The sequence below is a fragment of the Ischnura elegans genome, chromosome 9, assembly GCF_921293095.1.
Source record: "Ischnura elegans chromosome 9, ioIscEleg1.1, whole genome shotgun sequence".
NCBI classification, from domain to species: Eukaryota; Metazoa; Arthropoda; class Insecta; order Odonata; family Coenagrionidae; genus Ischnura; species Ischnura elegans.
This window is the reverse complement of record NC_060254.1, coordinates 94,559,246-94,578,228: the sequence shown is the minus strand read 5'-3', so window position 1 is coordinate 94,578,228 and position 18,983 is coordinate 94,559,246. Positions and strand designations below refer to the sequence as shown.

Genomic DNA, 18,983 nt, shown 5'->3' with positions numbered 1-18,983 from the left:
GATTGTAATTTTCCGCACAATGGAGATGGAATTTAAGATCCAATACACCTGTCCTCACCTCCTTTCCCAAACCCGCAAAGTGCCCTTCAATCCTCGGCTCGTTTATTGATTCACGCCACCTGCAGCGCACGGAGCGAACTAACACACTCCTTTCATCTGCTTTCACAGCAGATAAGACTATTTTTGCTTCTGCTATCCACTGTCACCTCTATTCCTCCCAACTCCTTCTTTCCTTCCCTATTTCTTTGTTTCTGACTGACCCCGCGCCCTCTATGGTGCAAATGACGTTATTTCTCTTTGCGCTATGTATCCGAGAACGCAGGAGTCTGTATTCTATTTCGACAAAATCGTCGAAGTTCAGATACAAATTGAAGAAGTGAATTGCAAAAAAACTCGTGCCCACTCAGAAAATATTTTAGACAGACCACTTAGTATCCTTTGAATTATCAAATCTACATTTAGCCATTTTTTCTCATTTTCCCAATGTGTAAATGTGTTGCCGTATATAACATACATTCATGGGAAAATCTCGCTGCAACAGCTATAACAGCCCCAAGGATATCATAAAATTATTCCTCCCAAATCTCTGTCAAATAGAATTCATGGTTTCTAACCATTCTAAACGAAATCAAACTATACATTTTAATTTTAAACCAAATTTTAGCCCAGATCCCCTCCACTAATAGTCATTAAGCGGAGAATTGCACAATTAAGCTCTCATCCAAATGTTCTAAAATAAAAAAACGCCTATGCTATTGTTTATTTCGACTCTATCTATTTTTATTCTTAGATCAATAGGAACTTGTCCAAACCAACGACATCCAAGTAGAGGCTCCTCCTTCCAATCTTCATGCTACAAATGCCAGCTCATAGCAAATCTGACTTTTTCACCGTCCATCTACTAATGTTTCAGCACATTTAATTTTCCCCTCGCAGAGCCCTCTATCCATTTTTCTTCCCCAATGTCACTTGACCTATCGGAGAATTAAAGCCCGGAGTTTCTTTGGATTTACAATAGCTGGAACTTTCACATCATATCACACTCATAATTTGTGCCCGATAAAGATAAGAAACCTTTCACGAAACACTAGCTTGCTTTTCTTCACATTTTTAACCATATCGATACGAGAGTCATTCATTCGTAAGCATTCCAACATTATATTTCAATAGCCGCAATTCAAGCACAGAGAAATATTTACTATGTAGAAAGAATAGCCACCATTCAAGGATTGAGCTTTCAGTATTAATCCGCTTTACAGCAAAAATAAAATCTAACCCACGAATAAATGGCGCCTGAACGCCTGACAACGTGCTCCTATATGTTAATGCGCCGCTATTTCTACGAATTTACTCGTCCGGAATCGATTATAAAGAAATTACGACAAAGACGTGTAACACCAGGTAAATTTTACGCACAATTCAAAGCCTTTCTCATCGGTTAATAAAACAATGACATGAAGAAATTTGATTCCCTCTGAAGAGATTTGATTCGGTAGACGATACATTCAAGGCCCGAAGAAAATGAACCTGCATTACATGGCCTACTCTTGCCAACCATGTATTCATTGAAAGCTCTATTTGGTCTATCAGTATTCAAACAGTCTCGCGTCGCTCCTCTTCCACACCTGTTCCAAAATTGTAAATCATAACGTTGGCTGCGCTCTGTTATCATACGCCGGGAAAACGAATATTTAGACCTCTACCTGCTGCCTTTGCTTTCCATAATTTTTCGTTCATAAGAAATACACTGCGATTACTGGGGTCCCTTCGATTTGTTTTCCTTTATAGCACTTCGAAAACATTACTCCATTAAAATCTGCCCACAATAAAGGCCTATAGATATTGGTATGCATTGAAATGCGTGAATTAAGGGATTTATGATTGAAAACATGCGGTGGAACGGAAAATATACGAATGTACCAAGCAAAATAGAAAAGGCCCTATTTCCTATTCATCCATTCGTGTAAATATAGGGGCTGCCGGTGACGGGACGGTGCATTTTCTTATTCATACGTAAATATTAATTTGTTTGAATCGAGTAGCCAGCTCCTAAAACCCGGTAAAAACACAAAATAGCATTCTGATAGCGATAACCACCGCACTTAACCATATCTTAATATATATATCTCATCGACGTTGATAAAAAAATAAAAGTTGTTTGAAGACATTGTATCACTTAACTCAGGCATGTATGTATGATAATCATGTAAAATTTATGGAAAATTTTGCCTTAAATATTTTTAATAAAATGTTATCAAAAAAGGAAGGTGCGGTTAATAACACGGTTTAAATAAAAACAGGTATTACTTACGGTTTCTGTTTTTTTTTCGAATTCCTAGTCTCAGACATTTTTTTACATAATTTTTAAATGTCAATGTGTGCGCCCTTACTTTTTCGACACGAGAGAAACCCGGCGACGACATTAGAAGCAAGAGAGAGCGACAGAACAAGGCAAGCAGAACATTTTGAATCATAACAATGTTGGCAACAAATTTGTTTTTGCCATTGATTCATTAAATTTGGATCAGGTTTCCTCCTATAAGTATGGTAATTTACATGCTGCTGACAAAGATGCTAAACTGGATTTTAGTGAGAATTTTTAAATTATGACACATGAAAAACGGTTCGACAAACATTTCTTAAATTAATGGATATCGTCATACAATTCTCTTTTATACCATGGGCATGTTCCCTCTCCCAGAAAATATTTGGCCGCGTCCACTCCAGGCCAGTAGACTCACCCCTGACCTCCACGCCATAGCCATACTCTTCCTTTACTTTTACAACTTCCCCCACTCCTTAAAAATAGGTATACAGGGTATACCATTAATCATGACCACTCGAAACAACTTTTTGTCCAGATTTAAATTCAAAAATGTGTCAAGCAAATGTCCATTAGCCGTCAGGGGGACATTAATTAGCATGATTGCCTTCCTTGTAGCTTTGTAAATTACAAAGATATGAACAGCGGTATGTCTTTTTTAAATGGCACCCTATATATTTTATTCGGCAATGTATTTCCTCTTCTCAAGACTTATTAAAAAATGTAGCACAGTGGGCCATTTACATAAACACAGTGCTATGAAAAATGACTGAATCACTAGCGCTAAGTGCAGTTACGCGGGTATTGGAACTACTCCACTTGCTGACGTTGACAATAGGAACGAAACCCTTGGGTCGGGTTCGCAGGATACACTCCTGGAGCAGGGACTATAAGCGATCAGCTTTTTTCCTCTGCCACCAGAAGGGGAAGGACGGGAAGGAACAAGGAAAGGAGGCGCCGCCGCGATGAGAGCCCGACGACGCCTCCAGGGAAAGGACGGGGAAGGAAGGAAGGGACGAGGAATCCTGCACCGTCACAAAGGCGGGCAGGTCCTACTACTAACGAAACCAAGCTTACGCAATTAATATGCTACCAATTTTAGTAGATTTTCCTATGAGGAAGAAAAATCTATCGATCAAATCGGTAGATTGCTGATTGCTGAACGTTGACAGTGAACAAATGAAAGCATAGTAAAATGCACAGCAGTCATTCAGTCAACCATCGGCCGTTGAATTGCCGAATAAAAAATATAGGGTGCCATTTAAAAAAGACATACTGCTGTTCATATCTTTGTAAATAACAAAGACACAAGGAAGGCAGTCATGCTGATTAATGTCCCCCTTACGGATAATGAACATTTGCTTGACACATTTTTGAATTTACATCTGAACAAAAAGTTATTTCGGGTGGTCAAGATAAATGGGACACCCTGTATTTACGTCTCGCCATGAGAGAAAGAGTTGTATTTCCCCTTTATAATACCACGAGTTTGTTGAAACCGTTCGAGGTGGTACCCAATAAAGCATTGTGGAAAATTTATCAATGTATACGGTTTTTTTTTAATGGCGCTGTTTTGAACACTGTCTGCATGAGAACAGAATAACTTGCGGTTTATACTTTTTTATTTTTCGAATTTTCCGACTCAAACAATCTTTCTTACTCCATTAATAAATTTTAATATGTACGCCCTAAGTCGTTCGACAAGAGATAATCCCGGGGTCGATATTAGCCTACTCCTTAACGAAGACGCCATGGGGACAACGGCTTAACGTCCCATTCGAAGGACGTAGCGTTGCACTTGAGGTGCCCGCATAAAGGTTCACAAGAAGGGATCGGGTAGACTCTGAAAAATCTCTGCCACTCTATCCCTACTGTCTTCTTATGAGTTACTGAAACACCACCATTCTTTTATGATTACCCTGTATTTTATAACATTTTTATAAACTAGGTACCTTTATTGTTTGCCATCTTGTCCGGGTCAAATCTTACAACTCAATTTTAACCCTATTTCCGACTAGCTGTCAAACTGGAATTTTCATAATAACTCACAACCAGATGACAATGCTCTATTCCAACACTTTCATTATAATTTTAACTTTGTCTGGATTGCTATTCAAAATTTAAAATTAAAGTTGGATATTAGTTCAAAAAAAGGCCGCCAAAATCCGATGGCAGCGCTGTGATCATTTAAAGAACGAGAATGATAAGGGAGTCATACAAACAAATTTGTTTGGCATCAAAGTTCATTGAAAATTTTATTATACATAAAATTAATAACAAAAATGAAGGAGGGAAGAATGAGCCAAAACAAAAAGAGAAGATAAATAAAATTTACGATGTAATTTTTTTAAGTCAAAATTTTCATGCCTTGTGAGCGATTATGAGCAATTTCGCTCTGAAACTTTTGCTGTTGCAATCCCTTAAAACATTATATTCTCCTTTGTTTCGCAATTATAACTTAGTGAAACTATACTATCGTATAAATTGTTAGTAAAATTAGTGAAGCTACACTAGGGTACACATTGTTAGCATATTTAGTGAAACTATACTAGCATATACACTTATCACGTCGATTTTCGCAGCTCATGAGGATATCTGGTGATATTATAAAATCTGCTTAGGTTGCTGCACCAAAGAGTAAGATCATCTTCAATAGGGTAGTTTACTTCATCATAGAAAACGAAATGCATTGATTGCTATTCGTTACCCACCATTACTCTATTCATAATATACAAATTATTTGGTTTTAGAAATCCCAGTCTAGACGAATGGCAATGGTCAATTTTAACCTCATTTGAAAAAGGCCAGATTGGCGCCCATGCGATTCCACTCCACGTGTCGTCAGAGAGACCTAGTTTGTGCACGAGAGGATAGGAGTTTTACATCGTCTGAGATTACCAATGCATGCATGAGTCACAGAGCTCAGGGAAAAATCTCTTAATAAACACTTATTAAAATTGTCTGAGGTTGGAAAGTTTCCTTCGTTTAATAAGGTAGTAATAATCCATATTTAAGCCAAGCGCTACCTGCTAGAAGGGTACTCAGCTACCTGCTAGCAGCCTGCGTCGTATCAGCGCTCAAGCCTCGCCCCAAGGTCACCTCACACGCCGACAGCTGGAACCAGAAATGCGTCACACGGACTTTTTCCATCATTCCTACTTAGCCGACGCATTTTCGCGCGCTTGAAATTTTTCACTTTTCGTTTAATAGCGAAAAATAGATATCGTCATTAGAAAATCTAAGAGCGTTAAATGCGCACTCCAGGAGTAATATTCTTTCGATTTAGGCAATAAAAAAATAATAGGAAACCACCCTATTGTGCTCTATTGCATACAGTTTTTTGCTCATCCAGAGAGACTTCTTCGACGACGACGTCTCTTTCACAAGATGATCCCGGTCCGCTATTGTTTCTGTCTACGCAGCTGTCAGCGTGGGCGATTAGAGGCGTGGGCTTCATTGGGTTGACTAACCCAAAACGCATCTAGGGCCATCCCACTCCCATTGTTCCACTTATTAGCTTCTTTTGGACGATTCCATCACAGGGCATTTTTCACTCGGTTAATTAGATATTCGTATATAAAAAAAACTTTCCCCTTCGTTTGTGAGTTCAAGTCAGACGACTAATTTTCTTGATGACAACGGAGTGTTCGCCGGGTCTTTGTGATCAAGAGAAACCGGTTATTATCAGCTAAGGTTGCAACAGAGGAGAGATTTTCATGAGGGAAAAATACAGATTCTGGTAACATTCTCTCGTGAATTCACTTATCTCTAATTACTAATGTAAACTGAACTGAAATCATATGAATGTGAAACTTAATGGACCCAGACACGGACGGAGTTAAGCCATTATGTTTTCTTAGTCATTTAAAAAAATGTTCTATATATCTGACAATTATTTTAATTGACCAACACTGATCTCTTAAGCATAGTGTCTATTAAGTTGAGTTTTTATCCAAATTTTCCTGCTTGCACTACTTAGTAAACTGAAATGAAATCATGTGGATACGAAGCTAATTGGACCAAGACACGGACGGGGTTCAATCATTAAGTACTCATCGTTATTCACAGAATAATTAAATGGTTATGACACGTGTATTAATTGGCCTTTACTCATTTCTTACGTATTGTCTCCATGAAGTTGAGTTTCCCTCCTATTTTCCCTTCTTGCACAACCTACTTTGAGAAACGGGGTGAAATCTATTTCCGCTATTGAATTGTTCCTAGCACAAAAATATCCAATCATCAAAACCTGTACTACACAATTTAGTACATGGTACTAGGTGAGAGCTGACTGCCAGTAGCATGGATACAGTAGCGTGCTGGTGAAGTCGAGTCTTATGATATGCACTTTGCTCCGCAATACTCGATATCATTAATTTGGCTATTGAAGTAGCTTGAATGGTACATATTGACTGAGTAATTTAAGACTAAATGGTCCCCATTTTCAAATCCACTTTCTGTCAATAGTCATATATTAGGTCCAATTTACAAAAACTTGCAGGCACCATATTACCAAAAATTAATTCGATATCAATGAGCTGAAATTCTTTTTGATGAGAGGAAGGAGCCACACACTACTATAAAGTCAAGAGAACGTTTCAATTCTCAAGTAAGTGATAACAATGAGCAAATATAACGCAATGCCTAAAATAAAACAAAACAGATTAATTTTAATAGCACTATTAAAAATACCGCATCATAAGACCTACGTTCAGCTGATCACAATTAAATACAATATACCTGAAAATTAGTGTGGACTAAAATCACAAAATAAATTCCAATGCAGAGTAGGTAGTATTTGAGATTAGTCAAAAACATTGCCATGAGTTTGATTGGACTATGGTTAAACACCAAATTCTCACAATAGTACGCAATGGGTGGATTCTACAAAAAAAATATCTCCACCAAATCAGGGCATCAGTGGAGAAAAAAAATATTAGAACATGCATTCCTCTTTCAAAATCATATTAAGAAAAAAAATATATAGAACTCTTGCTTTCTGAGAACGTTGCCAATCTCGATCCCATCTTAAAAGACAGAGTTGACGTGCGACGCATTGGAGACAAATCGAACGGTGTCCACTTTAATTGGACAAGTGTGAAACATGTCACGTTAATAGCGTCTGGTTTACGATAAATCGCACTTATAATTCTGCGATTGCAAGCACCAACTGCACATGACGCAATTGAAATCGCGAAGGTGAACGGGTGCTCCACTAAATAAAGTAGCGGCTAATTTCAACGATGTAAGGCAAATTAAGACCAAGATTAATTGTTACACAGAAACGTAACTGGCAGTACATCACTCAATACCTACACACTAAAACGGAATAAATATGAGCTTGCATTTTTTATCCATCCATGACAGAAAATTCAGGAGCACCAGAAGTTTTCTTTACAATAATAATAATAATGATAATAACAAAAATAATAATAATATTTATTGGCTCTGGGTACAATACCCCTCAAAGTACCAATTAACCAATAGTGGTGTGCTGAAGGTGTTTTTAAAATTCTATGGAACAAACATCATAAATAAGTGATTGTGAAAAAATACAAGAAAAGAATTGAAAATTAAATATAAACATACAATCAGAATGTGTAACGTACAATAAACCCAAGGGACTAAAACAGTGATAACATAATGATATTGTCAAATAACAATTTTATCAATTTTGCTCTTCTTTATAATTTTTATAGATACAATCGTAATGAAAACAAAAAAACGTAATAAAATGTGGATAATTACTTGCAATAAATAAACACGGAGTCATATTTCACTTCCAAAAAAAAGGTAAGCAAAGTGCGTTCCGAGAATGCTAATTTTGCCATGACGTCACTGATTACTGAAGAAAGAAAAATGTATAAAACATTTGTAAATCAATGCATAAAGAAATTTTAACAAATAATAAACTATTAACAAAACAGAACAAAAAATGGCCCCTGGTTCTTTTTGCTATAATCTGAGACAAATAACAAATACTGAACAACAGCATCACAAGATCATTTTTTGGGTATACTGAACACCTAAATTATGCTTTTATTTAGTAGGAAATGATAAACTTTTGTTTTGAATGCTTGCGCACTGAAAATATTCTTCAGGTCAATTGGGAGGAAATTCCACAATTTCATAGATTTGATTGGGAAAAATTGATGATACTTGGTGGTTGGATCTTGGATTTTTCTTAGATAATAATACAAACGTATTTATGTTAAAAAATAAGGTAGTTGCACTTTTTCAGTATTATTTCAATGAATACGACGTGTTTGGCTTACAGAGTCATCATCTGGTACAAGATATCACAGTATATGATTACATCACAGATAATGTCTTGTACCAGATGATGCCTCCACAAGTAGAAATGCGTAGTTTGCATTAAATAATTGTGGAAAAGTGAAAAAAATGTTTAACGTGTAGAAATTAATTAAATCACGGTTGAATCAGCAGAATTTATTAAAAATATATATTTTAATCTATTTCTATAAATTGAATGTTTAGAGCAAGGTGTTTCTTCTGTGAGTGATATAAAACATCAATTTAGACACAATATGTAATATATCTCTATAATACAACGGACAGTACAAACTGTTTGTTTTTCATTTGTGGTAGAACAAAAAGGATGGGGGTGAACAAAAAGGGTAAAAGGATGATCGCAGGATTTCTCGGCGTAATGTAACGAGGAAGGTTAGTTGGGTTTTTCACCGGGCCAGGTTATCTATCACGGTCGACGTTTCGATGAACGAGTCGTGATCTCAGTTTCGTTTATCGAAACGTCAGCTTTGAGTGAGAACCTGACCCGGTAGAAATCCCAGATAACTTACAACGATGGGTAATAGCGATTTTATATTGAACTATTCCCGCATTGTTTCTCTGCACTAAACATAAGGGGTACTAAAACTTCAACGTCCACTTCGAAGGTAATCAAAGTCGCCTCGTAAACAGACTCATCACGTAGTACCTCTATATTGTGGTCGCACGGCTACTGACCTTAGCGCCACCCAGGTCAATTATCACAGATGCATCTCGACAGCTAGGCCCCAAGCGTGTGGTCAAGGATATCGGAGAAACCGCAGGCAGAGCATGGAGGCGCACAGAATTGTGATCTTCCAATACCCAAGATAAGCCCAAACTCGTCAAACTAACCACCGCACCGGATCGCATACTAGATATTTGGAACATCAATCAACAGCGTGGAATTCCGTCCACCTCGTATGGATTCTACCCTTTATAATCACATATAACATTTTCTAAAAACGAGTTAAAATCATTGTGTACTAAATGTAACATATTATCCGTGAATAAAATGTTAAAATGCCAAAGGATTACAGAGAACTACTTCAAAAAGGAGTTTAAAATACCATGTAAAATTACACTTTGTATGGGTATTAGTAACAGTCCTTTGTAAAGAAACGTATTATTACAAGAATAGATGTGATAAAAGGTTGTTGACATACGTTTTACCACATACGCTTAATTTTATGAAAAGAAAGAAAGAAAAGAAAAAAAAAGAAAGGTAAACCAATGGTTAGGTAGCGAAATGTTGAACATTTTATGCCTTAAAAGAACCTGCTAAATATAAGTAATACTAAAATTATATTTTGGTTTCAATATTTCTCTAAAAAATTAAATGTCACCTTATTGTTATTGAATTTATTACGAAATTAAATTTATAACTGTAATATAAATGGAATTTAATCAATATACAAACCTGTAGGGTAATTCTTATTTAGAAATTTAAGTGTTATGATAGTAATATACACAGTGGTGTCATTGCAAACCAGAAAAGGGGTTTTTAGAACCCGAAGACGGGAGCTGGAACGCGCACGAAACTGTCGTCCGCAAAATATGAAAACGTGGAATGAACCCGAAAAGCAATCACCAATTAACTCACCGTGAAAGCCTCCGTAATAATTTTAAGTCTGCGTATTTTAAAATGTATATACCTTTACCTCATCAATATCAAAATTAATAAAAGCGTTATTTGAATATTACGTCTTTTCTTAACCAGTGCCGGAACGGGGTTTCGACCCGCTCCGGCACCATGACACCACTGAATATACCACAGGTTTAGTAGACCATTTTCCGACTTTTTTTGACGGTCTTAAAATGTACGGAACACAGATGTGACCCTGCAAAATACCCTGTTATTTTTGCACGACACTAGTCGGGAGGCGGACGAATTTGGAGGCTGGCTCCATGCTCTCTGCATGTCGCCCCCTCTCTTCCAGAATGGATCGGCTTTGCCCTCGACCCTCTCCGCCTACTGGCACCCTCTCTCCAACCATATCTCCCGCTTTCCACCTCGTTTCCATAATGCCTGCACGCGTGGGAATCGGAGGGAAAAAAACAGGAGAGGCGGAACTTCGTGGCCTCGCGCGAAGGAGGAGGAGAAGGAAGTAGTTGGAAGGGAGACAGAGGAGAGAGGCAGAGATAGGTCGGGATAGATAGGACGAGGGAATGGAGTGAGAGTAAATGGTTGAATCGAGAGCGAGGAAGAGGTGGGATAAGTGGGGATTGCTGGTAGGAGTTTGCCAAAGTTCTTTCAGTACGAGTACGGTAAAAACTCGGTTATCCGTACCTCAATCATTCGACTCTCCGGTTTATCCGAACCTCGACCATCCGACTCTCCGGTTTATCCGTATCAAATCCCAAGGCCAATATTTACCGAAAAATATCGCATAAGATAACACTTTTCAGTGTAAAATAAACAATAATCGTAGTTTCATTTTGAAACGTTTCTATACACTCGCTATGTTGCTTGTCATCTCGTCAGGAACAATTCTTGCAACTTAATTCTAACCCACTTTCCTATTAGTTATATCAAGCTGAAAATTTCAGGATAACTCAGAACCACATGGCAATGCAATATTCTTACCATTTAATTATGATTTTAACGGTATCTCGACTGTTATTCAGAATTTAAAATCAAATATGGTGATTAGTTCAAAAAATGGCAACCAAAATCCGATGGCAACGCTGCGATCATTTAAAGACTCGAGAATGATAGAGTCATAACAACAGATTTGTTTGCATCAAAGTTCATTGAAAAATAAATTGAACGAAAATTTACCATAAGAAGAAGAAGAAGATGAAACAAAATGAGGAGGCAGATAAGGTATGAAATGTACAGCGTAGTAGTTTTAGAAAAATCAAATTATTCAGGGTTTGTGTACATATGAACGATTCAACGCTGAAAAATTCTCTAATGTAAGCCAGAAAACGTTGTTTTTTTTAATATTCTTATTTTGTTATATCATATACAGTAAGGTGAACCCAAACATTGCGGTAAATTCATTTATATTCAATGATTCCACTGTGTCAAGTTTCCATTTCTACAGCTAATAGCCTTGGCAGTGGAAATGTCTACAATTATTTGGAGTTCATTGAAAAAATATGCTACCATTCTATTTGTGAATAGCATAAAATGAGCAAAACATTTCTCAAGCACAATTAAAACAAGTTTCAGATCCCTACCATCGCTGCATTTTACGGTATCATCATGGTTACTGCAAAGGGTATCCAAGAAAATGTTTGGTTAGCCATAGTTCAGTAACTAAGGAGCTGTGACCTTATGTTTATGGATAAAAAATGCTCAAAGTTGTATTCCCTACCACATCCTTAAGTATTTCGGATTACTTCCAGATTATACTCGAGTACAGATATTCGAGTTCTTAGATGAAACTCAAGAACCCGAATATGTACTCGAGGCTTGGTTATCGAGTACCCATCGACATACTCAAGTACACATCCATTCACGTGGAAACCCGAATATGTAAATGAATGAAAATATGCAAGATAGTATTCACCCTGACATCCATTTTGTACCCGTTTCCATCGAGATATTCGAGTATTGTTGGCATAAATGTATGCGTCACCATAGCACAGTAGCGAAGGAGTGGTAACCCCATGATTATAGGACAAAAAATGCTTTAAATTGTCTCCCCTACCACCTTCTGAAGTATTACCGTTCCCCTGAAAACCTTGCATTTTGCGCAATCCTTGTTTCAGAGAGGACAAGGAAGAAACGCAACACGACGGACGGTGGGTTGACTCGCAGATAGCCGAGATGTGACGTGGAAGACTGCCAAGGGAAGAAACTGAAAGGAACCATGATAATTGCACTTCCGAAGCCCAAATTATAATCCTCTCCCTTACCCCCGGAGAGATTTTTTATCTCCCCACCCGAAAGATAGGAATCTAATTCGTCTCGTAATTTCTGCTGTATTTCGAGAGCTGGAGCACGAAAGGTTGTAGATTAGCGTATTAGAGAGATGAGGATACTTTCAAGGAATTCAGTTCCGGTCTACTGTGGTATAAAATTTAAGTTCCTTTTTCCCAATCTCTCAATGAGTTCTAATCTCCTTCTCAAGAATCGTTCTCAGGGTTAGGTTACACTGGCAATTAAGTTATGCAAGTCATTCGCTGACAATGCATTTTGATATACCTTTTTTTATCGTGAAATAATGGTGCGGTTTCAGTAATTTTTTATTCACCTTTTTTTCTGGGAGAGTCCTTATGCCTCTCACTAGATTTGAACCCAGGACCACTCTACTCATGAAGTCATCATGCAGACTCTTTTCAAACGAATACTTTCACACAGTAGCGTACCTAAGGGGGGGGGGGAGAAGGATAAGGGGATTATTCCCCCCCCCCCAAAACCTTAGAGAAAAAATATTTAAAACTATCGTATAGTTTTGACTTATAATAACTGCATCTGCCTAAAGTTAAAGATCATTTATTCATATCATGGCGGTGAGACGTGTCATTGAATACCGACCGGTTGATAAGTAGCCCCCCTGGACCCCCGTTACTTGAGGGGGGTCGCACTGCAAACCCCCAATTCCCCCCCCCCCCAAGGCATATTCCTAGTTACGCAACTGTTTTCACAGTATTTTCAAAGGTTCTGAATTCTCGGTAAAAAGGGAGATTCATTGATAAATATTAATTCTAATGTGTGGTTGTATGAAAAAGAGAATCCTCGTAAAATCCGGGGGGTACCGGGTTCAAAACCCCAGGTGAAGTCCTAAATCCAAATCTTAGCATAGCGGGCTCTCCCAGAAAAAAGACATCCAGGCCAGGGATAATTGGTTTTGCTTGTTCTGGATCTTCTTCTGGATCTTCTGGAACTTCTTGAAGCACTAAGAGTAAAAATCTATGCAAGTGGAAAATAGTGGAAGACCGTGGCTTCTTTAATTTGTAATTACAGTAGATTCTGTTTAATGGGTCCACCGGTTACTTGGGGCAGCCGCTTAACTGGGGCAGATCTTGAAGAACAGAACCCAATAGAGGAATATCCTAGAGTATTCTCCGTTTAATTGGGACAGCATGCCGCTTTATTGGGCCATGAGTTGGTGACATAGACTCTATACTCACGACGAAATTAAAATTTTTTGTTTTAAGAATACTAATTTTTACATTTTTCTACTTTGATTTACTCTTATTTTTCACAAATGTTCCTATTATTGCCCTATTTTGAAAGTTCTTGTTGCTATACTATCCGCAAGAGAATTGGACTTTTCTATAATAGGACTCATTGTCAGTAAAATACACTCATACAGCGTCGCCCAAGGCTGTGAAAAATATTTTTAACAAAAATGTTATAATTCTTAAAAGTGATAATAAATGGACTAAACTCGCTAATTTATTAATTAAATTAACAGTTTAATAAACTTTTGTTGCATTATAAACATTCTTTAGTCTTCTTTCTACCATTTCAAAGGTTTATATGCCCATATACAAGAGAGTTCGCCTAATTGGGGCAGCCGCTTAATTGGAGCAAAGTGCACAAGTCCCAATACGTCCCAATTAACCGGAATCTACTCTATTATTTTATAACCATAAGGTTCTCCATACCCCGAATAGGTTACATTCGCACGCCTTTGGGGAAGGCCTGGGATGGGCTCTACCCTCACCTAAAAATCCAACCTTCAGGTTGAATCGTTCAGTGAAACATGAGGTACAGACAAAAAAGACGAAATACGTCTAGTATAAGAGGAGTGAATAGTCCATATAATACCATCCCTCGTCCATTCGTCCCTATCCGGACAGTCGTTTCCTCGCTCACCGCTCGTGATGAAACATGCAATAGCCACTTGCTTGCCATGGGAACGGACGCGACAAAGAGGTGCAAGAGGGTGCAATGCTTATGTCCGGTGCTGGGAAACTGTAACGGTTCAAGAAGAAAGGATGAGCTGAAAATTCGCACATCCAGCAGCAGATAATAAGCAGGGAAATGAGGCGATAATACGACTCTTCATGCAAGTGTACGACGTGGCCAAACCACCTACCGCAACCCTGTTACGGTAACTATTTAGACGAACACTTGAATGCTAATTTGAAAGCACTGCAAGAGATCAGCATAACAAAGACTTGTAACGAATTTTCGACCCTTAAATGACATTTAGCTTTAAAGAACGACTAGAAAACATCCATTAAATTGAAATAGACTATTCCATCAATATGGACGTAGAATTTAACAGTAACAGAGAAGACCAGTAATACCACTTGATTGGGATTGTTCAAAGGCATAAAGAGAATGGATAAAATATTACTATAAACGCATGAAAAGTCAATATAATACTACTTTTTTATAATAAAAAAGGAAACGAAAAATGGAAAAAGTCTGCTATGCAAAATCAATTAAATCCACATAACCCGCATGTAGTGTAATTAATATGGAACATACAAGTGAGTCATAAATTAGCTTGGGTTGGTAGGGAAAGAAGATGCCCGTCCACAGAGGAGCAAAATCAACAAAGCACGAGAGTTTGAAAATAATATCCAACTTCGAAGCGATCTTCGAAGAGGATGGCTCCTTTTACTTGCTAAGGAACCTAAAACTTCTTCAAACAGTTAGAGCAGAAAGACATTCCAATGAAAACTAGCGGAAATTTGTGGATCGGTAAAATTATAATTTTTATTTTATAATCAATAGGAATAATCTGTTCCATTTAGAATTTGCCGTAGGCAACATTTAAATGGATGAATACATTTTATACTAAAATGTTGATCTAATGTAAGAAGAGAATCTACAGAAACTCAAATTAACCAGAACTTCGGATAACATGATGTGCTTATAAAATGACTACAGAAATTTTATAAATATGAAACATTGGCTGTTAAAAAAAAATTCATTTCATGAGGATAATCTTGAAAGCGGGGCTTAATATTAATCTCTTTCAAAAACATTATCAATATATCATAGGATATGACATGATGATATATAAACACTTCTTGATTGTCAACAAACAATTTAAAGAAGTACTTTTCCGGCAAATAAAAATGGCCTTCATTTCGATTAATTCATATTATACATATATTCAAGTCTACCATAATACTAAATATAGTTGTGGTGAAAAGGCATGTACATTTGATGTTTGAAAATCATTGATGTAATGGGATATAATCGCTTATTTTCTGAAGAGACCCTCTATTTTAACTGTGTGGAAGGGGAAAATTAAGAAGAAAAAGTAGCTGAAGTATTTTTTTCCAGTATAAATACTGTAATAATCAACGAGTAGAACCCTTGTCCCTCAGTAATTATATACGCGTGCTTTAATTCACGAACGTAATCCCAGTCAAGCTGATATTTCTTCAAAAAACAGTCAATACGTTTCGGTCCCCACCATTCTCTACCTCTTCAGTCCATGAATACGACCCTTGCTTCAAAGACTACGGGTCACACGAGGCAGGGAGGGAGGGAGGGGCTGGGTTCACAAAATTAATCGCATCAAGCAAGTTCAGGAGGAATCGGTCCGTAGAATTGGAAGATCAGAGAGAGAAGGAACATAATTAGCACCGAATAGGAGTGCGACAAGGACCCTTCAAGGGAAAACCTCCCTCCTTCCTTCTGTCGTGCCCAGAAATCGAGAGTTAGTCAAAGCATTCGCATAAACCTGTGTAATTAGTGGCAAAAGGAGATCCGAGAATGTAAATCAAAGCGTGACGCGTCCAAAACTTCTCTCCACGAGTTCACTTCAGTGACGCTGGCACCAGTTGAGGGGATTAGGGCGGACGTATTACGAATCGTCGAAGAGGAAAGCAGATCGGAGCGGAAAGGGAAATTTCTTTGGCCAACCAATTAACCGATTTAAATACATCCCCCTCACTGAGCCATTTAAAACCTCTCTATTCGCGTGATAATTTCTGGGAACGGATTCATTCTAAGGTAGCGTTTCCATAGCCTCGAGCTAGTTGCTCCTACATCTCCGGTTTTTTTTCTCGATGAGGATGCTATAAGAGCAATTTTAGTCACGTCATTCATTTCCTATCAAGCTGCTAACGGCTTATTCAATCTCCAGAAAATTTACTACCTTCACTTTATAATTGCGGAGAAAACCATGGGTATCATGATTGAAATATCATGACGTTCCCTCCAATTTTGTAAATCACCACCTCCGATCGATAACTGTTAACTACTCTACTTTTTTAGAGACTTGGGGCCATGCCTGCATTATAGTTCATGGTTGTATGTTAGCAAAAATTACCATACATTGTTGCGCTACCTCTAATACTTTTCAATTTATTCATAATATTTCTCCGATAATCGGCTTCGTACTGATAATATTTCCCTGGGAGACAAAAGTACCATTCATCATCATTTTTAGCTAAACAATCAGTTACTATGCTGAAAAAAAGAAGAAAGCTTTCTCGCAAGAGGGATAATTCTAATTGATTTTTTATTTGCCAACTGGGACGTTTCATCTAAAAATAATTATCTCGATGTATTTGATTAAAATGAAGAACCGATAAGCTTACATTCCTCGGTATTATAAAGAATATCCATGGTTTTACTTTTGAGAATTTTTTTCATCATGGCTTCATGAAATATTCCTCCAGAGTTTCTGAATAAGTAATGAAGTACGTATATTTAACGAATTCGTCTGCGCTGACCAGGCACACGAGAATACGACCATAATACTACGAAAAGAAGAGAAAATGATTTTTTCGGTCATGAATTAACTCTGAATGTAAAGGACTGAAAATGCTTGATAAGGTATCCCATACTTAAAGTTAATAATGCAAGGCCGTATTGATATTGATTAAAAATCAAAATGGCATGCAATTTGGGAATAAATGCTGTTTAGTTCCTGAAACGAGCATGTAACAAAAAAAAATCTTCTATGATCTTATTTATCTCTTCTGATATCTACATGTCTTCACATGGTAGTTTTTTCCATGCGTCATATTTACTGATATATATTTATAATCTATTAATTATTAATTTTTGGTGTGACTAGTTTTGCATTAAATTTGGCTTTAAGGATGGTGGCATCCACGCTGGTGTTTTAACCACTGAAACTACTTAAAGCTACCTCATTTTTTACTTAAGCTGAACATGTAAGAAATTTATTTTCATTAATTGATTATTATTACATCAATAAATGTGGAATAAATAACTCTTTTCCGCAATATACTTATACAGCGAGAGATTTAGAAAGTAGATGGTAAAGAAATGCATTCTCTTCCTCTTCCTTTTTTTCTAGGGATACACCGCGAGTGGTTAGCGTAATGTTCGTTTTCCTTTCATCATGGTCACCTTACCCACACTTACCCTCCGGGGAATCGCGACCAAAAACTCCGCAAAACTCCCGAGTGATAAACAAGGTACGATCGGCGGCCGCATGCGGGTTTAACCGTAACGGGAAGCTTCCAACAGCGGGGCACTTTAACACACGCTCAGTTGGCCGGCAGTCGCGGAAAAAAGGTCCTTTACCGCACGAAAAGTGTCCGCTATGTTACCCCGCACGTCGGCGGCCACTACGGCGACTCGGGTTCGACGACCGTCACGCCCGGTTATCTCTCCAACGAAATCTCTCCCCTCGCGAAACAACGAGGGATAAAGGTGGCAACATAGAACTACATAATGAATAGGTATCCTGCAATATGCAAGCCATCTCAGGCCCGCTAAGAATGAGTTAATTTTTCCCTCGACATTGGAATAAAGATTTTTGCAGGGTAGTAGGGGAGACCGGGGCACGTTGGCCCGATTTTTTTACATTTTTAAATATTTTTTATTTATGCATAGTTAACTTTATGAAATTATTGCTAAATTATAGAACAGTCTTTCTAAATCTGGATGGCAATAATTAAACTTGAATATATGAGTTATAAATTTAAAAAAAATAAATAAATACTGGGCATATGACAGGTGGGCCAATCTGCCCCTACATCGGGGCAAGTTGGCCCAGCGGCTGGGGCACGTTGGCCCGTGTATTTTTTGATAAGCTAAACTAGTATGATTTTAGGAAATCAAAATAAAACTAATAGTTACCAAGAAATATATTTCAATATATGTAACCATTTTACTAAAACAACGGGAAAGCTTTAAATTATTGGGATTTCTGGCGTGCTAATACAAACAAGTTGACTTTTGTGACTGTCCAGATACAAAGGATCAGTAAAATTATTGCTCTTGTGAAATAGTACGCGGATTTCATTGTTCACACATGTCTAATAAGCTCAACGCTTGCAATTTGTGCACTAAATACATTGTGCTCCAAGCTGACCGTCGAAAAAGGCACACTTTAGGCACAGTGAATCTTCATCTTCCTATATCGGACGCGCGTATTTTATTTTTTATAGCTCCAGTTGACATGCGTTACATTGTGATACTATGTTACGTTCAAGAAGATGTCTGTCTTCACCACTTCGCTTATAT

At 37.6% G+C, this 18,983-nt stretch overlaps 1 protein-coding gene across 1 annotated transcript in view; it reads right to left on the bottom strand.

Moving 5' to 3' along the window:
• The window catches only part of LOC124165145 (AF4/FMR2 family member lilli-like), a 457,820-nt gene that overhangs the window by 343,358 nt on the left and 95,479 nt on the right, over positions 1-18,983 (bottom strand). The window lies entirely within an intron of this gene.